The sequence below is a fragment of the Aotus nancymaae genome, unplaced genomic scaffold, assembly GCF_030222135.1.
Source record: "Aotus nancymaae isolate 86718 unplaced genomic scaffold, 86718_ANA_hifiasm-v0.15.2.pri h1tg000057l, whole genome shotgun sequence".
NCBI lineage: Eukaryota > Metazoa > Chordata > Mammalia > Primates > Aotidae > Aotus > Aotus nancymaae.
In genome coordinates this window covers 57,719,604-57,740,308 of record NW_026988471.1, presented here as the reverse complement: position 1 = coordinate 57,740,308, position 20,705 = coordinate 57,719,604, and the positions used below count along the sequence as shown (strand labels likewise).

The 20,705-nt window shown below is 37.0% G+C and overlaps 1 protein-coding gene across 3 annotated transcripts in view; it reads right to left on the bottom strand.

Moving 5' to 3' along the window:
* LOC105734446 (zinc finger matrin-type protein 1-like) overlaps positions 1 to 20,705 on the bottom strand; it is a 407,528-nt gene that overhangs the window by 119,692 nt on the left and 267,131 nt on the right. For 2 of the 3 annotated variants that reach the window (XM_064364129.1, XM_064364132.1), the window contains exons 3-4: positions 18,024 to 18,105; positions 16,768 to 17,052 (exon numbers count right to left, since the gene is read on the bottom strand). The gene's annotated coding sequence lies outside the window, so the exon portion shown is untranslated. Of the gene's footprint in view, positions 1 to 5,039; positions 5,188 to 16,767; positions 17,053 to 18,023; positions 18,106 to 20,705 lie in introns of all 3 variants that reach the window. The other variant, XM_064364131.1, reaches the window with a different exon arrangement.

The window sequence follows — 20,705 nt, the reverse complement described above, 5'->3', positions numbered from 1 at the left end:
TGGAAATTAACATTTGGCTCCTTGTTAATTATGCAAATTTTTGCAGCCAGCTTGAATTTCTCCTCAGAAAATGAGTTTTTCTTTTCTACCACATCATCAGGGTGCAAATTTTCCAAACTTTATGCTCTGTCACCTCTTGAATGCTTTGCTGCTTAGAAATTTCTTCTGCCAGATACCCTAAATCATCTTTCTCAAGTTCAAAGTTCCACAGATTTCTAGGGCAGGGGTAAAATGCTGCCAGCCTCTTTGCTAGAGCATGGCAAGAGTCGCCTTTGCTCCAGTTCCCAAGAAGTTTCTTATCTCTGTCTGAGACCACCTCAGCCTGGACTTTATTGTTCACATCACTATCAGCATTTTGGTCAAAATCATTCAACAAGTCTCTAGGAAGTTCTAAACTTTCCCCATCTTCCTATCTTCTTCTGAGCCCTCCAAACTGTTCTAACCTGTGCCTGCTACCCAGTTCCAAAGCTGTTTCCACATTTTCAGGCATCTTTACAGCAGTGCTCCACTCTCTGAAGTACCAATTTACTCTATTAGTATGTTCTCATGCTGCCATGGAGAAATACCTAAGACTGGATAATTTATAAAAGAAAGAGGTTTAATTTACTCACAGTTCCACATGGCTGCAGAGGCCTAAGGAAACTTACAATCATGGAGGGAGGGAAAGCAGGCACATTCTTCTTCACATAGTGGCAGAGAGAGAAGTACAGAGCGAAGTGGAGAAAAGCCCTTTATAAAACCATCAGATCTTGTAAGAACTCCACTCACTATCATGAGAACAGCAATGGGGGAACCATCCCCATGATCTCATCACCTCCCATAAGGCCCCTCCCCCTAACATGTAGGGATTACAATTCAGATTACAATTCAAGATGATACTTTGGGCGGGGACACAGCCAAACCATATCACACCCCAATTATCAGGCAAAAGTTGTCAATCGAATTTAAAAAAAAAATGAATGGCCTATACACCATTTAAAAGAAGCACATTTTATATATAAAGAAACAAATACTTCAAAAGTATAGAAAAAGATGTTCCATTCTAATGATCACCAAAAGAAAGCTGCCATGACTATATTAATATCAGACAAAGGAGACACCAAGACAAAGACTATGAGCAGGTGAGCAGTGGAAAAGAAGGTAATTTCACAAATGATAAAAGGATTGGTTCATAAAAATTCTAAATGTGTATATATTTAATAAAATAACTTCAAAGCACATGAAGCAAAACTGAGAGTTATATGGAGAAATAGATAAATTCGTAAGTTTAATCCAGAAATTTAATATCTCTTTCTCAGTAATTGATAGAACAAAAAACTGGTAAGGACATAGAGGTTTTACAATGTTATCAACCAAATTAATTTAATTGATACATATATACAGAACACTCCATCCTATAACTATTAGAAAATACATTCTCACTTGAACCCAGGAGGTTGAGGCTGCAGTGAATCGTGATCATGCCACTGTACTTCAGCCGGGTGACAGAGTGAGACCCTGTCTCAAAAAAACCCTATTTTTCAAATGCACTACAAATACCAAGATAGGCTATCTTCTGAGCCATAAAAGTACGTCTCCATAAATTTAAAAGAATTCAAGTCTTAAAAAAATGTTTTCTAACTGCAAAGGAAGTTAAATAAGATATCAAAAGAAAAGAATTCCCCAAATATTTAGAAATTTTAACACGATTCTAAATAAACCATAGATTAAAGAAGAAATTGAAAGAGAGAGTGGAAAGTAATTTGAATTGAATGGAAATGAAAACACAGTGTATCAAAATTTGTGAATTCCAGTAAAGCAGTACTGGGGGTGGGGGAAGTCATTTATAAACAGAAAATGCCTATATAAGAAAAGAAGAAAGGTCTTAAATCAAAAAACTCAGCTTTTACCATAACAAACAAAAGCAACAGCCACACACAAATAAAGGTAAATTAAAGTGAAGAGAAGAAAGGAAATAATAACTATCAGGGAAGAAATCAGTAAAATATAAAATACAAAAAAAGATTAAAAAATCAATAAAACCACAAGTAGATTCTTTGAAAAAAATCAGTAAAATTGGTAAACTTACAGCCAGATTAGTAAAAAGGGAGAGATGATATAAATTACCAAATTCAGGAAAGACAGAGGTGACATCATTAAGATTTTCAGCATATTTAAAGGACATGGGAATATTATATACAATCTTATGTCAATATATTCAACAACTTAAATGAAATGAAAAAATTCCTTGAATAAATAAACTACCAAACTCACTAAGAAATAGATAATCTGAGTAGCCCTATTACATATTTTATTTATTTTAAAGTTTAAAACTTTCCTAGAAAGAAAACTCTAAAATCTGATGACTTCACTGGTGAATTCTTCCAAACATATAAGAAAATAACAATAGTACCAATTTCACATAAATTATTTTATAAAATCAGAGAAGAAGGAATACTTCCCATCTCACCCTATGAAACCAGCATTAGTCTAATAGCAAAATCAAAAATAGGCATTACAAAAAAACTACTGATCAAATCCTTCATGAACATAGATGTAAACATTTTCCAAAAAATTTTAGAAAATATGATTTTGGAATGAACAGATTTCGCTTGATTAACCAAATATATCAAAGTTAATGAGACCACAGAAAGTGGGAGGCTATGATTCTATCATGTTGTCAACTCCTTCCGTAAAAAAGTTTCCTATTTTCATAGAGCCAAAAAAGCAGATGTTCTCCTTATTCACTAACTTGACTGGTGTTTGGAGGTATAGAGTATTGTTTAGATAACAGATTCTGGAGTCACAGACGCCTGGGATTGAATTTTAGCTTCATCTCTTACTAGCTTTATAACTTGGGAACATTACTTACCTTTCCTGTGCTTCAATTTTATCAGCCATAAAATAGAGAGGAGAGTATCTCTTTCCCATAGTCTTGTTACAAGGAATAAGTTAATTAATACTTATTTAGAAGAACTGAATGGCTGGGATGTAGTAGGTGCTCACTTAGTCTCATAAGGAGCAGCCGTAGGAGGAGGAGTAATCATACCAGGCAAAGAGCCAGGAAAGATATCCCTGAACTCAGCACCAAAGAATGTGCTTGATAGACACATCAGGAAGAAAGCAAGGGAATGAACATACCACATGACGTGACCAGCATAAACAAGCACTTAGCAGCCATAAAGGTTATTGGTATTTTCCAGAAACTGAGTAAGTTAATAAGTATTGCATATAGAACACACTTTTATGGAGTGTAAGGAAGGGGGAGTATGATTGAGGGGCAAACTAGGAGACATAAAAGCTGGAAACTGAGAACAGATCATGCAGAGCCTTGTGTGCCACGATAATGCAGTGCAATTTGATCCTAGTCAATGTAGGAAACCATCAAAGAATTTAATACGAGAATGTGTCATAGCCAGATCTGTATTCTTACAGATAATTTTGGCAAAACTAAGGAAAACAGATCCAAAAGAAGGAAGCTAAAGGCCAGGGGACTGGCTACGAACTGTTGACTGTATTTGTTTCCTACTGCTGCTGTAACAAGCTACCACAAATTTCATGGCGTAAGACAGCACAAATTTATTAGCTTTCAGTTCTGCAGGTTAGAAGTCTGGCACAGCTCTCACTGGGCTCAAATCAAGCTGTTGGCAGGGTTGTCTTTCTTCTGGAGGCTGTTTGGGGAATCCATTTCCCTGTCCTTTATTTATAGCCGCTTTCTCCATCTTTAAAGCCAGCAACACTGACAAGTCCTTCTTAAATCATTCTCACCTCCTCTTCTGTCCCCCTCTTCTTATCTTAAAGATCCCTGTCATTAAATTGGACCCACTGCCATAACCCATGATAATCTCCCTAAAGTCAGTTGATTAGCAACCTTAAACCCATCTGCAATCTTAATTCCTGTTTGCCATATAATGTAACATATTCACAGGATCTGGTGACTAGGAGCTGGACATCTTTGTGGGGTCATTATTTTTACCTCAGAAGCTATTATAAAACATCTGGTAAGAGATAATAAGGACCTGAATCCAGGTGGTAACAGTGGAAATAGGAAGGGACATCCAAGAGAGTGCTTTTAGATGCATAATTAAAGGTATCAGCTGGGCGCAACAGCACATGCCTGTAATCACAGCACTTGGGGAGGCGAGCCAGGAAGATTACTTGAACCCAGGAATTTGAGGTGGCAGTGAGCTATGATCATGCCACTGCACTACAGCCTGTGTGACAGCCTGTATCAAAAACAAATAATAAAAATATAGAATAATACAGTGATTCATTTGGGTGGCTTTAGAGTGTATAGAAAACATGAAGAAGAATAGGAAATTAAGGATGTCTCCTACTTAAATTTGAAGAGCTTGCTGAAATCTCATGTCACTAACTTACGAGTTGAGTTTCTATTATGTAAATATAAAGTTCTCTTAGAATACTAAGGGTGAGATACCCGAAACATTCTTGGAAATGTGGTCTGAAGCTCAGGAAAGCAGTGATGCTGATAACTAAGATTTGAGCATTGCCAAGTGATTTAATGTCTCCAACAGAGTAGCTTACCCTAAGTTACTGAGCACATTAAAGACAAACACACACATACTCACTGAATATTTAGCAGCTCTTGTTGGTGCTAATATTCAACATAAGAAATTCAGACATATCAAAAAATAAAATGTAAATGATCAATCATATGCAGCTAATCTTCACTGGTAGCTCATAAGAGAAGCAAAGACAAGTCTAATGGTGAACCACTACAAAAGTGGTATCCCCAAGCCCAAGGAATGTGGAAATGGTGATAAGGATATGTTCTGCCCTAAACAACAACAAAAAAATGGGACACTGGATGCAACTGATGACTTTCCAGCCCCATGTTTGCATGTGTTATAGTTTGATAACCATTGCATGCAATGGTTTTGTGTCCCCCCCCAAAATCCTTGTTGAAACTTAATCCCCAATGCTACAGTATTAACAGGTGAGGCCTTTAGGAGGTGATTAGGTCATAAGGGCTCATCCCTGGTGAATAGGATTAAGGACTTTATCAAAGACACTTCACAGAGTATTTGGTCCCTTCTTACCCCTCTGTTCTTTCTACCACATGAAGAAATCATATTCCTCTCTTCCAGAGGATGCAGTGTTCAAGATGCCATCTTGGAAGCAGAGAGCAGCCTTCGCCGACACCAAACTTGCCAGAACCTTGGATCCTGGACTTCCCAGACCCCAGAACTGTGAGAAAATAAATATTTATCTGAGAAAGTAAAATACCCAGTCTTAGGGTATTTTATAGCAGCACAAATGGACAAAGACATCACGTTTTGTCTCTCACAAGAACACCTATGGAAAAATATATTTATCCCACTAGAAACCAGGTTTCTATTTAACATTTAGGGGGATCTCCCCATTTGTGAGAAGCTCCAACTATCTATATCTTTATCTATATATCTATATCTATATCATCTATATCTATATCTATCTTAAAAAGGCATTGCCTAATTCACTGGTGTTGAAAAACCAAGGGGTATAGTGATGTTAACATATCTACAAAAAAAAAAAAAGTCATTTAAAGATATTTTCTTATAGAAAAGACAAAACCTGAGGTATTATACAGGTCTATAAATTCTCAGCAGTGCAAATGATGCACAATCCAAACCAGGAGTAATAAAACACCCTGCAACAAAAAACTTAGAATTCCATATATATGCCTGGGGATGGGGGGAGTGGGAAGGCAGGGTGGAAATGTCCATTTAAATATAGAACCTTGATTAATTTTCTCCTATATAGGAACCATAATAACCAAAAATAAGCTCATGGATGTAGTGGCAGTGACATATGAGTTGGAACACATGGCATGTACAAAGGTGAGTAATAAAAGTGAAGCAAATGAGCAAAAATATATCAAAAGTGACTAAAATTATGTGTTTTCATTGTTAAGAGATGTAGTGAAATTCTCACCTGGTGAATTTCAGTTCAGCATTTCCTTGATATATCTTTTATAATTTTCACTCTAATTATAATGAAAATCATTTTTCAATGTAATTTTACAATAAAAATGTTTCTTTATTTCTCATTACATAAGAACATGATCTTATACAGTTACTGAGCAGGCTTACAATGTGCTGTATCTTCTCTTTCTTACCATTTAATCTCTTCATAGTCTACAGATGTCAAGAGGTTCGGATTAAGCTTGTTAAAGATCTGCTTCACTCGAACTCACTGATGATTATTTATTTAGCAGTTTTATGTAACCCTGTCATTGATAAGCACTCTATTAATTTGCCGAGGGACAAATCAACACTAGTTATTTTTCTACTGGCTATTAGACTCGGTGCTGCTGTTTGTTACAAACCACTTGCCAGTTAATTATAAATTATGGGTCCTCTTTGCCTATATTAATTGATATCTTCTCTGCCTTTGTAATACTAGACAAATAAATTGAAGGCAAGATTTATTAGGCAGTGTATGTCTTGTGTCTCTTGATTAGTATTCTTTACTTTTTGAACATTTATACTTGTTTATACAGATTTGACAGACCAATGCATTAGAGAAATAATCTTTAGGGTATTTTGTAGTGAAAAAAGGAGGGGGGGAGATAGAAAGCTATTTAATAGTCTTCCTACAAATTTATTTCAAATGACCCACAATTCATTGTTAGCAATTCCTAAAATGCCTTTTGACTATGTGTTTAAGGACTGGTGATGGCAGCTTCCCAATTATGCAAAAGCTAATATTCAAGTGGTTTTAAAGTGTATGCATCCAGTTTCTATATGATAAATAAATATGATATGTATATAATAAAACCTATATCACATTACACAAGCAATAGCTAAATGTCTTTTCTTTGCCTTATTGCTTATTTGCATCTGATTACATGTTCTTTTGTATATATACAGAGACCTTTTTTTCTTTTTCTGTCATTTAAACAATCTATAGATGTAATACATAGTGACCAAACAATAAACTATAGCCATTTAAAATTTTCAGAAGCATAAGTTACAGATGGCACTTTCCACAGGACATGAACCTTTCTATTTGCAGTCCACAGAGAAGCAGGAATCAGAATTTAGGCCAGGTAGAAATAAAAAAATATTTTACAAAAGAGAGTCTTAATTCGTTTGCTCCCTGGACAGTATCAAACATTGAAGAATTGCAAATTTAATGGGAAGGTTTACCCCAGAGGGTCATTGTACTATATTCCGATTTCAAGGGGCGTCAGGACCTAACTGTCTGCCAAAAGATCTGGGTCTCTGAAATCCTAATTTTGTACATAATTTCTCCATTTAATTGACAGTTTTGACCCAAGTTGCTTTTGCGGTATCTTGGATTCTGAGTAATTCCCCATCTGACATAAATCCAGCAAATGGACATCTAGCCCACTGGGGTAGGCTGGTTGTTTTTCCATTAGTTTTCACGGGAAAGGAGAAACATTTTGGTAAAGCATTCCTATTTTCAACTCACACAGAATTGAATCTCTTCTCCAACATTTTCATGTTTGAAGATTTAAAGACTCCCCAATTAGAATTTAGAGAAAACCTTTAGAGTAAAATTAGCTAGCTCACTCAGAAAACATGCACTCTGCTAATGTGTGGGAAACCGACCTTGAGCCACTTTTTAATAATGAGATTCCAAGGATCATCTTTTCCTATGTACTATGCTACCTTTTGTTGGCGGTTTCTGGGCATGCCTCCCAATGGATGTCATGAGGGATAGAATTTCCTGATAGCCTTGATTCATTTGATTATTCAGAAAACATGCTACTAATCATCCTTCACCAATTTGTTATATTATCTGTAGATTCTCCACCTTACTCTTCTTACCATTTACTATTTCACCACTCAAAATCTCTGTCCCCCATGGCTAAACAACATTGGAGGTAAGTAAGATTTAAGTTATTAGTTACAACTCAAAACTAATTTGATTAGCAGGGGATTGGAGTTGGCTCTAACCTCTCAAATACATCATTTTTGATTATTCCATTTTAGATATTCATATTGTATTCGAACCCAATTACATAGTTAATCTGCTGTTTGCTAAATTATGCTGTACATTTTTTAATGCCTCATACTATTTTACCCTAATCCAGTGGCTTTCAAATGGGAACAATGTTACTCCCCATGGAACATTTGGCAATATCCCCAGTGGTCATGATACAAATGGAGGAGGGGAATTAACTGCTGCTGGCATCTAGAGAGTGGAGGATGGAGATAATACTCAACACCCTACAATGCATAGGACAGCCTCCAATAACTAAGAATTATGGGTCCCAAATGTCAATCACAATGAGTCTGAGAAACCTTGCTATAACCCCTCAAAAAAAACCCCTAATTTTCTTCTCTGAAGTGGCAACAGTAAGTAACAAGAGTTCTGGGGCAGAAAAATTAGAAACCTAATAATGACTACATTTTCTAGCATTCAGCGACCCACAGAGGTTGTCATGATGTGCTCATTAATATAGAGGCTAACTTGAACTGCTAAGACAAAATGTATACACTTGGGGACCGAAATGAACCTTCTGTGAAGCTTGCTATGTGTTACCTCATGAAAACATTATTAGAAATGCATTCAAGGAATATAACTCAATTCTATTCAACTCAAGATTGAATTAGGACTTCTGGGTTGGTCAATGCAGGGGAAACTGAGTTAGATATATCACTAACAGAACTTGATCATGGAGCAGCAGGCAGAAGAGGAGGCACACATGGTTAAAAGGACAACAAATAGAGTTTAGTACACCTGCAACAATAAGATTTACCAACCTGAGATATGAGTCTTTTTATTCAACAATTATTTACTGGCATCCAGTGGGTAGATATAATATTTGTCTTCCAACTGCTATTCCACTATCCTAAAGTATTTTTAACATATAATTACAAAATGATATATATATAAGATATGTAAATCCACATATTCAATATTAAACATAATTTCTCATTTTAAAATATAAATAGATGCTCTATTATTATCAAATATCATCTAATGTCATCATATTATGGAATGTGAACTTTCCGTACCTTCAGTGTGCATAGCTCACTTTGGAAACTGCTGCAGAAGGAGATATAAATTTAATTCTTAATTAAATTTGCACATCCACCACTAGATGATACTCTTCTTGAGAACAGCAATGTTGTCTTTTTTCTCTTTTTCTTTATATTGCTAGTGCTCAGAACAAAATGGGAACTTAATACCTGTTTTATTTAATGAACAAATGTTGGCCTATAACCAGCTGATGATCCAGTAAGAGGGAATACAATAGGTGCACATAAAACTATGCTACAAGGCAGAATTATAAGGTAGTAGTGGCTTTAAAAAAAAATTGGCCTCTCTTATAAATTTTTTGGAGATCCACACCAAAGCTTGGCCAAAGACCCCACAAACATTCCTTTTATTAATATTTCTCATTCTTAGGTGGTCCTTGGGTTACGACCATATTTCTCCTTGCGTAAGAGTTCTGAATTAAGCTGTATAAGACCCCATTAAGCTGTTTCCATATTACATATAAAGCTAATGTGGGACCCCACTGTATTTCTAGATCCCGGATTGAGATGAAACTGCTCAACATCATTCAATTAGGAACCACTTCAAACCCTCTCCCTCCAAAATGAGTTTAATTCTCTATTTAAGACAAGTAAACTTCTTTGTCTTCTTTCCTCTTAAACGAACAATAACGTTCAAGTCAGTCTGTAACTATGGTTAACATATCATGTGATAAACTTATACTGCCAACATTTTGGCCACCATTTTAGCACTCTATTTGGAAAAATTCTGTGTGTCCTTTGGCACTGTTTTGCTTGTTGGAGTTTATAAACAAGTAGACCAAGCAGGAAGGTGAGTGTGATCTGACTTTAGATAAACAAGGAATTTTCTGCACAGTAATAAAATCATCACCACCACCCCACCCCTACGACAGAATAATTTTAGTGACTTATACATTGGTTTAATCCTCAAATGTTTTTGTAATATGTAATCTACATACACAATGTTAATATTAATGGAAACTTGAGTAATACTTGAATAATTAGTCTTCTATTAACTGAAAATGAGTTAATGAAAGAACCCTTTACTAGTGCATTAAGCTTTTTCACCTTGGAGGACCAAGCTCATTCTATGCCACATTCCCTTGTTGCCTTACTTTTACAATATTCACTGAGCACCTTCCTATGTTCATTCAGTTGAGATCCCTTAAATTCTGCCATTCATGGGGAAAACCCACTTCCTAAATACCATAGGTATTGTCAATACCATAGGTATTGTCCGGCCAAGGAGATTTCAGGTAAACTCTCTCTCCTTATGCATAGTTTGTTGAACAGGTTCATCTACAATAGAATTGTCAAATTGCTTCACCAAAAATTAGCTCGGCAAGATCTGGTTATTTATTTCACATGCATGAAGATGAATTAAATGTCTAGCAGATAATACATTGCATATAATAACCCTTATAAAGGAGATATGATTGTCTCTGCCTTAAATGTAAGGAAATTAAGAAACGGGAGGTTTAACATCTTGCCATAGTAGGTCACATGGTATACGAAGGAGCAGGTATTCTAAGAAGCAGAATATGCATTTATTTAGAGGTAAACATAACACTAAATTTATTATTACATAAAAAATCAGTCCACTTTAAAAGCCACTGTACATCTGATGGGACTTTAGGGTTTGATTGCAGAATTCTCTGAAATAGGGTTGTTTGGGATGTAATTAACATGATAAACAAGGGAAAGACACAAGTTTAGCAAAAAGCTCACTTTGAGTGGATAAATTTCTCTTTTTCCTTTTTTTAAATGAGAAAGGCTGGATAAAAGGCACATGAAATAACTGCTGACTGAGTGGAGCTCTTGAGCTAAGGACTTGTGCTGTGAAAATTCTACTTTTTGTCTAGCAAACACTATCAAACAGAAACCTTGAAAAGGGAACATTTATGTTTCTCATTTTCTTAAAAAAAATCAGCTGTAACCTCATGACTTCTCTGACAATGCTAAAGACACAGGTGGTAGGAGGAATATAGAAGCTAGAAGCAGGACTTCTACTCCTTGAACAGTCTCTCATTCCCAGCATCTTAGTTTAGCTGTAGAGGCTGAGTGGATGCACAGACAACACAAACGGAGGCGTCTTTGGGCAGTCAGTTCAGATGAATAACCCAAATCCTCTGCACAAGCCTCTCCCATGGTAAAAGTCAGGAATTTCAGATCACAATCCCCTACCACAAAGCCAGATAGAACAGGTGACTATATACCAATGTCATCATTTTTCAGTCACTGTCATATCTAAATGAAAAAGTCAAACACAGTGATTGGTATTAATATGATTTGAACAGAATCATCATTCCAATTGCTCCAAAGGTGCTGTGGTTTAGTGGTGGAGTGTTGTGGTGGGCTTTGGAGTAGAACTGAACATTCTTCAAATGGTAACTCTGCAATCTACTACCATATAGATTATTTTACCTCTCAGAGTGACTGCCTTTATTCTTGTAAAATAAATGTAATTCTTATCTCTTGGGATTTGAGAGGATTTAATGAGACTACACAGTAACACATTACTTGGCATATAGCGGATGATGAAAAAAATGTGAATTTTATTATTGAGTTAAAAATGTGAATTTCCAGATCGTCCAATAAGTAGATGCCAAGATGAGATTCAATGTGCAAGAAATTTATTAGAGGATATGCCTGTGAAAGAAAATGAGGAGGAGGAGGGCAGGAAAAGCTGGGAGAGCTTTCAGGCCATGATGCAAGTCTGACTCCAGGTGAAGGAGAGATAGAGGGAAGGGTGGAGGAAGCCTAAATTGCCATGCGTTTTTAAGGAAAGTCTGTCAAGGCCATCAAGCAGTCCTAGAGCCAAATTCACCCATCAGAGGATCTTGTATCTCCAGAAATAGGCCTGCCTCAACAAAGATGCCAGGCTTATTCACAGGCTAAGAGCAGCCCATGGGAAGCATAGACTCGCACTGTGATGAATTTCCAAGGCAGCAGCTGAAATCCTGGGTCACTCATGTTCCTTGCAGTCAGAGAGGCATGCTCTCGTGGTGGTCACCACCAGTATTATTCAATGCAAATTCCTTGACAAACTGTGTGTTATTGTTTCTGAAAAGGCAAGAAAGGGCAGACAGAGAGTGTGTGCGCATACAAGCACAATAGTACACACAGATTAGGAATAGAAAGATACAGTCTGGGCATCTTTTAGGTCATATATTTGTTTTAAAAATGCAAATGAAGTCATATGGATGCAAAAGGATTCCATATGAAATTCTAGGATAATTCTTGTTCTGATTAAAATTATAAAAATAAACAATTTTAAAAACTAATTTTAATAAGTCCTTTCCTATTTAAAGCTGACATTCATGAATAATTGATCATAGGTTTCCTTAAAATTTATTATTTTTCTTTAGTTCCTCTTTTTTTTCAGTATACACAAGAGGTTTTTGGCTTGTTTTTTGGTCTTGTAGTTATCAGAGAATCGGAGGAAAACCAGTGATCTTCTTTGTCTCTAAGATGTACATATATCCGTACACATTAAAGGGTACAATTCCAAAGAGTTTATGGGACCTTTAAAGCCTATCAAAGAAACAGTAATTACATTTTTGTAAAGCTATTAACCTATATGATTTTAAACTATTTTATAACTTTTGGACTACATACCTCTGTGGATGAAGATAAACAACCAGTTGTTGCTGTCGAGACCTCTGGCTTTTTAAACTCACAATATTAGTGCACACTAAGGCATCATTCATTCAAGCTATCCTGAATGGGGAGAGTCTATGTAGATGCACATTTAAATACATAAATAAAATGCATATTTGCGTGATAAGTTTCTTCTTATTCCTTCTCTTCTCCATATGATATGTCCAGTTCAGGATAGAAATTCACATGCTTAAGTCAATTTGATTATGCCTTAGTCCTTACTTTGAATATTTTAAAATTTAATATTATTCTACAGTTGTAGGTCTAGCACTGTCAGTGTCTGTTATCTCATATTTGGCTTTCTTTTCCTTAGTGAATGTGTATGTTTTAGGCTCTCTTCTCCTCTTAGTAGATGGACATGTTCCCTCTTACTTTCCGTAGCTCATCAGTGTATCAACCTTTCCACGAGAAATGATGAATTAGACAGACAAACTGGAAAAAAAAGGGATGGCTCTGATAAAAATTTGGTCACATGCTGAATTCACTTGAGCCTGTACTCTCAGGCAGAAGCTTTGTGAAATATAACATTCATCACACAACTGGCGCTGGACCCACACAATACCTGTGTGCGATGGGGTGAATTCATTATGTCTCAGGAAACTGATTCTTTCTTTAGCAATGGATGCCTTCTATTACTCAGTCTCCAAAGTGCTTGCCCAGCTTCACAGCCTTAATTCTCTATTTCCTTTCTTTTGGGGGGTTAGAGCCAACACTTCAACTGGCAGTTTTTTGTCTAGTTTAAAGAACATGGTAAATGACAGAGGTCTGGAATAATATATTTCCTCCAAAGCTGGTGACCAATTAGTTGCTTGCCACGGACTGTCATTTCACTGCTCTAAGTGCTGTGTTCTTGTAGCTTGGTGATAGACACACTGTTTATTTTCCACTTTGCAGTCTTTGCCAATACTCCAAGTCCCACACAGCTGCCTTGATGCCGCTCTCCTGGATAGCTTATGACAGGGAAAAGATAAAAGGTATGTGTGGCAAAATGGCAACCCTGAGCAAAGTTATCTAGGGTGTAAAGCAAAGAGCATAGTGATTTTATCACCTCACCTTTTTATTTTAATGCTTTTCAATGAAATTGTGGAAAATGCCAAGTCCATGAGGTTAATGCTCAGATAGAAGTACTGTGGCTAAAGACTTTGCGAGGGTTATTAAGCTGTTGACAATAAGAGAATCAGACACATTCACCACGGGTTCAGTAATTGTCTTTCATCTAGGAGCAACTTCCCCTCTCCCCCCCACCCAACTTTTATGATTCATCATATTTATTTTTTGTTTCCTCAAGCAACATCTTTTATTAGTTGCACACTCACTGCAGAAATTTAATTTCTGCAAGAGAACAACAAAGCAGTTGATTATTATTATTGAGAATCTGGTACAACATCGAGTGAAATAAAATCTATAAGGCATTAAAATGACAGATTAGGCGAGAGCTGTATTCATTTACAAGTGTTAGAACATCATGCTAATGCCTCACAAGCACAACATAAAATGAAAATCAACTCTTTCATGCTGCTTTACGAACAAACGCTGCGAAGCTCCCAGGAACACAAGCCAGAGCCTCCGTTAAAGAGGCAATGTCCTTTTGTATTTGCTCATAAGTTCATCCTTGACAAACACAAATAAAAACACTCCTCTCTTATGCACAGCCAGAAGCGCTCCCTGCTTATCCCTTGGTCATCCCAAACTAAACACTGCTAATCTCAGTAAGATTTAAAGCATTCATATGCACCTCATTGTTTTTTAATGGAGAGTAACACTTCACTTATTAGGCAACCTCTATTCTTTATATCCCACCTAGAAACGAAAGAGAAAGCAGAAAAAAGGGGCCTGAGAATCAGCAATTCAGGGTTATTACTCCTCAAAATCAAGCTCCCATAATTTATATGTACTCTAATCACTCACAACCTATTAACTCTTATTTTAGACATAATATTTACGCTTTTATATTGTGAGCCGCAGTGCAATGCATCTAAGAAGCAAATTTTGAGAACGCTAGAGATCCTCAGGCTAAAACCTCTAAACACTAGACTGGTTATTTTGATAAGAAAAGAGACACAAAAATACAATGGACAGAATGTTTCAAAGAATCTTCAAGGCCACCATACCTGGGGGTGACACTGTTCAGAGAACAGAACAAATAAATTCTGTTTATAGTATTAACACAAGCCTTCCAAAAAGGACTAAATGAGTTCCATATTTCTCTTTCTTTCCTGAAAGAGAAGTATGTAAAACAGTTCAAAGGAAAGTCCATCAAAATAGTTAAAATACTTAAAAGGTAAGTGTTTCAGTAAGAAAGCCAAAATCTCACATATGCAAATCAATTTATTTTCCAACAATATTGAATAAAGATGTATTGCTCATATATTTTCCATATATGCATATATATATATATATATTTGGGAATGCATCTAATGTGCTTTACTGTATATTATTGATTATATGTGTAATTATTCATAGGCTAAACAATAACATAATTTATTTGTGAACTTTTAGAGATTCATCTCAGATTCATTTACTACTTAATTCTCAGAAAGCAATTTCAGATGTCAGAGATTTTTATCCTTGAAAAGAGAATATCAAAAAGTTTCATTTCTGGGGTTCTACCGTGTGTGGCAATTAAATAATGAGGATCATCAAAGTGACCATATTAAATATCTCCTCCTAAGATGGTAGACAGAAGTGGCCAACACAGTAGAGAGTATGCAAATTCTCATCAACAATATGTCAAATATCAATTTGCATGCTACTACACCCATTCCTCAGGTGGTGCCAATGAGATATGCTGATGTCTGTGGGTCACGCATAACTCCTACATGGTGGTCTCCAACCTCCAGGTTGCACACTGGTACCTGTCTATGGTCTGTTAGGAACTGGGCTACACAGCCAGAGGTGAGTGGCAGGTGAGCCTCCTTGTCAGATCTGCAGTGGCATTAAATTCTCAAAGGAGCCCAAACCCTATTGTGAACTGCACATGTATGGAATCTAGGTTGTGTGATCCTTATGAGAATCTAACTAATGCCTGATGATGCAAGGTAGAACAGTTTCATTTCAAAACCATCCTACGACCACCTATCTCTGGTCCACGGAAAAACTGTCTTCCATGAAACTGGTCCCTAGCGCCAAAACAGTTGGGGACTGCTGTCCCAGAGCATGTATGATATTTCTATCCACTCTATTCTCTTCCAGAAAGCATGTAGGAATATTAATACATGGGAATAAAAATCTGAATTGCTACAATTTATTAAAAACCTCGAAAAATAAGTCATGGGAAGACTTTGCTAGTTTTGTTACCAATAACAAGTTTCTAACAACACAGCTTGGATATTGAGGTGGGGAAAGGCTGATAGGGAGGAAGCAGAATGTAGGTGGAGCAGGAGGTCCTCCACTCCTAGCTGCGTCAGCTTGAGCAATGTACTTTCACCTCTAAGGACTACAGGATTCTAGAATGAAGGAACTGTGATAGAGTTCCTGCCTTAGACATCTCACAAAGTGTTGTGAAAGCTAACTGCAATTATACATGTAGGAATGATACCCTAAGGTATTCACATCGAATAAAGGACCCTTATTTTCCATAGTCTTTGTATCAAAATTTCTTCTCTTACAGGCTTGTGATTTCCAGAATTCCAACAAACCCCTCTCACTTTGCAGCTTAGTATGAAATCATGTATGCCTCATACCATACGTAAGTGTCCTTGGAATTAATGATGAGATCTAGCCTACATGATGAAGCAAAGAATGAACTGGCAAAGCATCACTGAATCATGGATTATACAGCCAGAATACAAGTCTGACAGACACGAGCTAAAATGAAATGAGTGAAAATGTGAAGGAACATCAATATGGGTGGTACAAAGAGATCTCAGGCATATGGCTGCACCTAAAGTTTTAATAAAGAAGCAACCATCCCCCAGGATGGGAGAAGAAAAAAAAGAAAGAAAGAAAGAAAAAAAGTAAAAACACATGAATCTGAGCTCTGGCCTTGTCCCCACTGACTGGCTTCTAATTTCTTGAACTTCACCCAGGCTGTGTGTCCAACAGACCACATGGTGATTGCTAAATTGCTCAATGACCACAAGCTACAACCATGGGGAAAATATTCATGAAAATTAACATCCCATTTAATACTCACCATGCTTCCAGCCAACACTTTGTGTACCAGAAAGTCCTCGAACTGGCTCCAAAACTTTTCAATTCCTGACAAATGCACTGGCCGCTCTCCAAGGAGCTGGGCAGCAATCTGTGCTGTATGCTGGTGTGTGGTGGTGGCAGTACCACTGGTGGGAGAGCCAGGAGGCGGAGGCGTTCTTCTCAAGTAAGAAAGATCTGAAGACCAGTGGCCTTGGGGACTCACCCAGACACCAAGAACTCCAGCTCAGCACGGCAGGGGGCAGGTTCTTAACTGCTTTCAGTTTTCCTAAAATGAAGGGCATATGATAAAGGCTGGATCTATGAAATAGTAACAAATGTTTGATTAATTTTTTTCATATTAGAAATGAACATTTACATTTACATTGATTTTTAGAGTGATTTTAGAAGACTATGGCATCTTTGGAAGCAAATCTTCTAAATTATGAATCCTTCAAGACTTTCTTAAAAACAAAAATAACCACATTAATACAATTAATATTGTCTTCTTTTTATGAGCTTGCCCATGCGTTCTTATTTGTTGGACTTTCCTACTTCCTTCATATCACATATACTTTAATCATAACTCTATGCCATTAACTTCAAGAAAACCATCCTTATCCTATTAAATATACATTGGGGGGACCATACTTGTTAGAGCAGCCACTGCACACCCACTCTTCCTCCCATAAACACATCCTTTTCTTAACTACACTAAGAAAATATAATTATTTGCATTCTTCAAATATTCTTAAAATTCCTTTACACACACATTCTCAGGAAAAAAGTTGATTTTCAGAGAAGGCTGAACACAGTACAGATACATTTGACTCACGGCCTGATTTTCTTTAGGCTGTTATTTTCTCTGAACTACTAGGTTGGCACAAATGATTGTTTCCAATGGCACTGCCATCAGGTAAAGTGTGGGGTGGTGTCTTCTAGCTTTTCATATTTTCTCAGGCCTTGTTTGGAGCTTTGCACATATAATGTATTCATCCTACATACTGGAGAATCATGATGATGGCCCAGTGTGTGTTGTACCTCTTACCTATGCAGGCATAATTGTGTCTATATTTGGAAACAGAAAAATCTAACTAATGTCAAAGATGGACTATTCCAGCTGCCACTTTTCTTTCTCCTTACAAAAGAAAATACAGGATGACATAGCCGTATGAAGATGCAACTGGAAGCAGGAGAACTTTGTTTCACTCCTGCCTCGAATTAGCAATGAGACTAAGATTGGCCACGTCATATCCTCACCTGTTAAGAAGTGTTTAGAGTTGATAATTTCCAAGGTCCCTTTCATCACTTAATTCCAAGCTTAAGATAATTTTTTCACCATCTGAAAGAAAGACAAAAACATCTCCAGAATATCCAGGTCACTCTACCACATTTGGAACACTGGTCAAGAAAATACTACAGCTTTGTTCCCATGAGACCAATGTTGAAAGTATTCAGATGTTGAAAGTCAACACATTTAGATGATTGATTGACTGAGTTTTCCACTTTAACTTAAAAAAAAAATGTTTGTGTTGTTTAGACCAGCTCTAAGAATGTTGCCAAGAGTTTCTTAGCCTCTTTTAGATCCTTGAACCCCTCTTTCTTGAAGGTGTTTAGGAAATAAGGTCTCTCTTAGTGGCCTCTGGGAAGTCTCATGGTAACTGCAAGCCTGAGGGTAAGAGGTCCTTCAGGAGCCCACAAACAGCTTGCTTTCATTAAAGTGTGGTTCTCCAGCACCATGCACTGATGACTCACCAGACCTCATACCAGCAGAGCACCATTTTTAAAGGAAGGACATTAAAGGACCATGCTGTTCAAGTAAGCACACCTAAAACATTCTAAGTATGTAAGATAGCCAACAAAGAGCGTTCTGAATCATAGTCCAAACATCATTCTTTAAAAGCACCATAAAACCAATTATCCACTCCCATAACTAGTTGTCATAGACATGATCCCAGTGCTTGATATACTTTAGAAAAATTGACTCATTTGGTGATCTCCAGGCTAGGATATGTAGAAAGAAATTTCCAGTGAGAAACAAAGGGGGGACAAATAGGCAACAAATTGTTGTAAGATGTTCTGATGAAGCTAGATTATTAAGTGAATATAAGAGCCTGTTCCAGGAATGTAAATAATTAAATCAAAGATAAGATTAGCTATAGTAAAAAAAAAAAAAAAAAAAATGCTCGATTCTGTGGCATCTTTATTTCCCTTTACTTGGCTTTAGTGGACTGGTGAATTTGTCCCTTATTGACCTACAGCCATGGGCTCATTTGCTTAGATTACATGTATAGACGGCCTTTTGTCACATGGAAATTCAAGTATATATCTATATATCACCTGTGGGACAGGTGATAAAAATGGAATGGTTAAGAACTTGTACTCCAGAAACAAAAAGTCTCAATTACAATCTTTGTTCCTTCTTTTTAATTCTGTAACTTTGTGCAAGCTATGAAACTCTTGGTGCCTCAGTTTCTTCACCTGTAAAATGGGCTAACAATTTCTATGACGCATTGCTTGATAAAGCTTAGATGATATATGTTAGACATGGTACTTTGCACTTAGAAAAAATTTAATATGTAGTAGCCATTTAAATTATCACTATTCAGAAGGTTCATTGTATAGTTGCCTTATAGATTAGTTAAGACACTGGGGATGGCATATTTATTTGTGAGTTACAACCAAATCAAGTCTTGTTCTGGAGGGAAAGAAATGACTTAGGCTTACGTCCATGTGACATTTGTATCACGGGGTAGCTTAGGAAAGAGAAAACAAACCAGAAGCCCAGCACATTGATTCAAAGATTAGCCCTCAGTCCCTAAAGAGTAATGGCTTCAAGGATTCCCCAAACATGATTTCTGGAGTCAGAAAAACATCAACCAAACATGTGGAAGGAGTAGAGAAAGGAGAGAAGAGAAAGAAGTCAGCTGCTAGTTGACTCCTGGAAGGTGATCAACCCAAATCATACTAGCAGTACAAAATCCGAGTCAGTATGAGGGGCAAGATGTGATGTACAAAATGAGATGATGGGAGCACCCTGTGCTTTCCAGGAAAGCTCCTGAAATCATCTCAGTACATGTTTGATGGCTGAAGATAACCAGTGAGTGGGTCTTTTTAGTTATATAGAATTAGAGGCCTGTGCAAAGTACGAAATAGAAAAAAGTGGTCTTAAGTCACTCTGCAGAATAACTTTACAGGAATTTTCAGTTTTCCTCTGGTAGGCTTGGAGGACTGGAGTAAAGCTGGAGATCTGAGGGGAGAACAGATGCAGTAAAAAGATGACAGCAGGAAGAACAAGCCCCAGATTAATGGACAGGGACTCAGTCCCAGGGAGGACACACCCTGCAACGAGAATGTTCAAGGAACTGTAAGAGCAGCGATGGCACATGGTCAATTTAAAGTTGTTTTCTCTTCTGTGCTGTAATCCCTCTCCCTACTGGGACATTGTCAATAAATGCATATTATGTGTAATAACTCAATTTTGTGGTGCTTGAGAGAATGATGACAGTACTCATTAGCATAGCCGAGCATTGTGGAGAGAGTTCAGAGAAAGCAAGAATTTAGAGTTAGAGGTGCCTGGGAGAATATAGCATTTCCTGTTTCCAAGTCTCCAGAAACCTTGGGGAAATCCATAAACTGGGGGTTGGAGCCACTTTATTTTTACTTTAATGAACAGAATGTCTTATGACTGCTGAAAGATATTTATGTATCTCTAAGAGTTGTCTGTTGGACAAGGGTAGGAGGTCGTGTTGCAGGAAAGCAGTTCTCATTCATCGTGCAGTTTACTATGAGGGTCTCCTGATGTCAGAGGTTAGGGTATGTGGGGTCAAGGACAGACGTCTCAGGAAGGCTCAAGTTTTTTGGAAAGCGGGGGAAGTGAACCTTAACAAACCTAGAATAGACATACAATGGATTTTAATTTGAGCTGAAAACCTCAGCCAC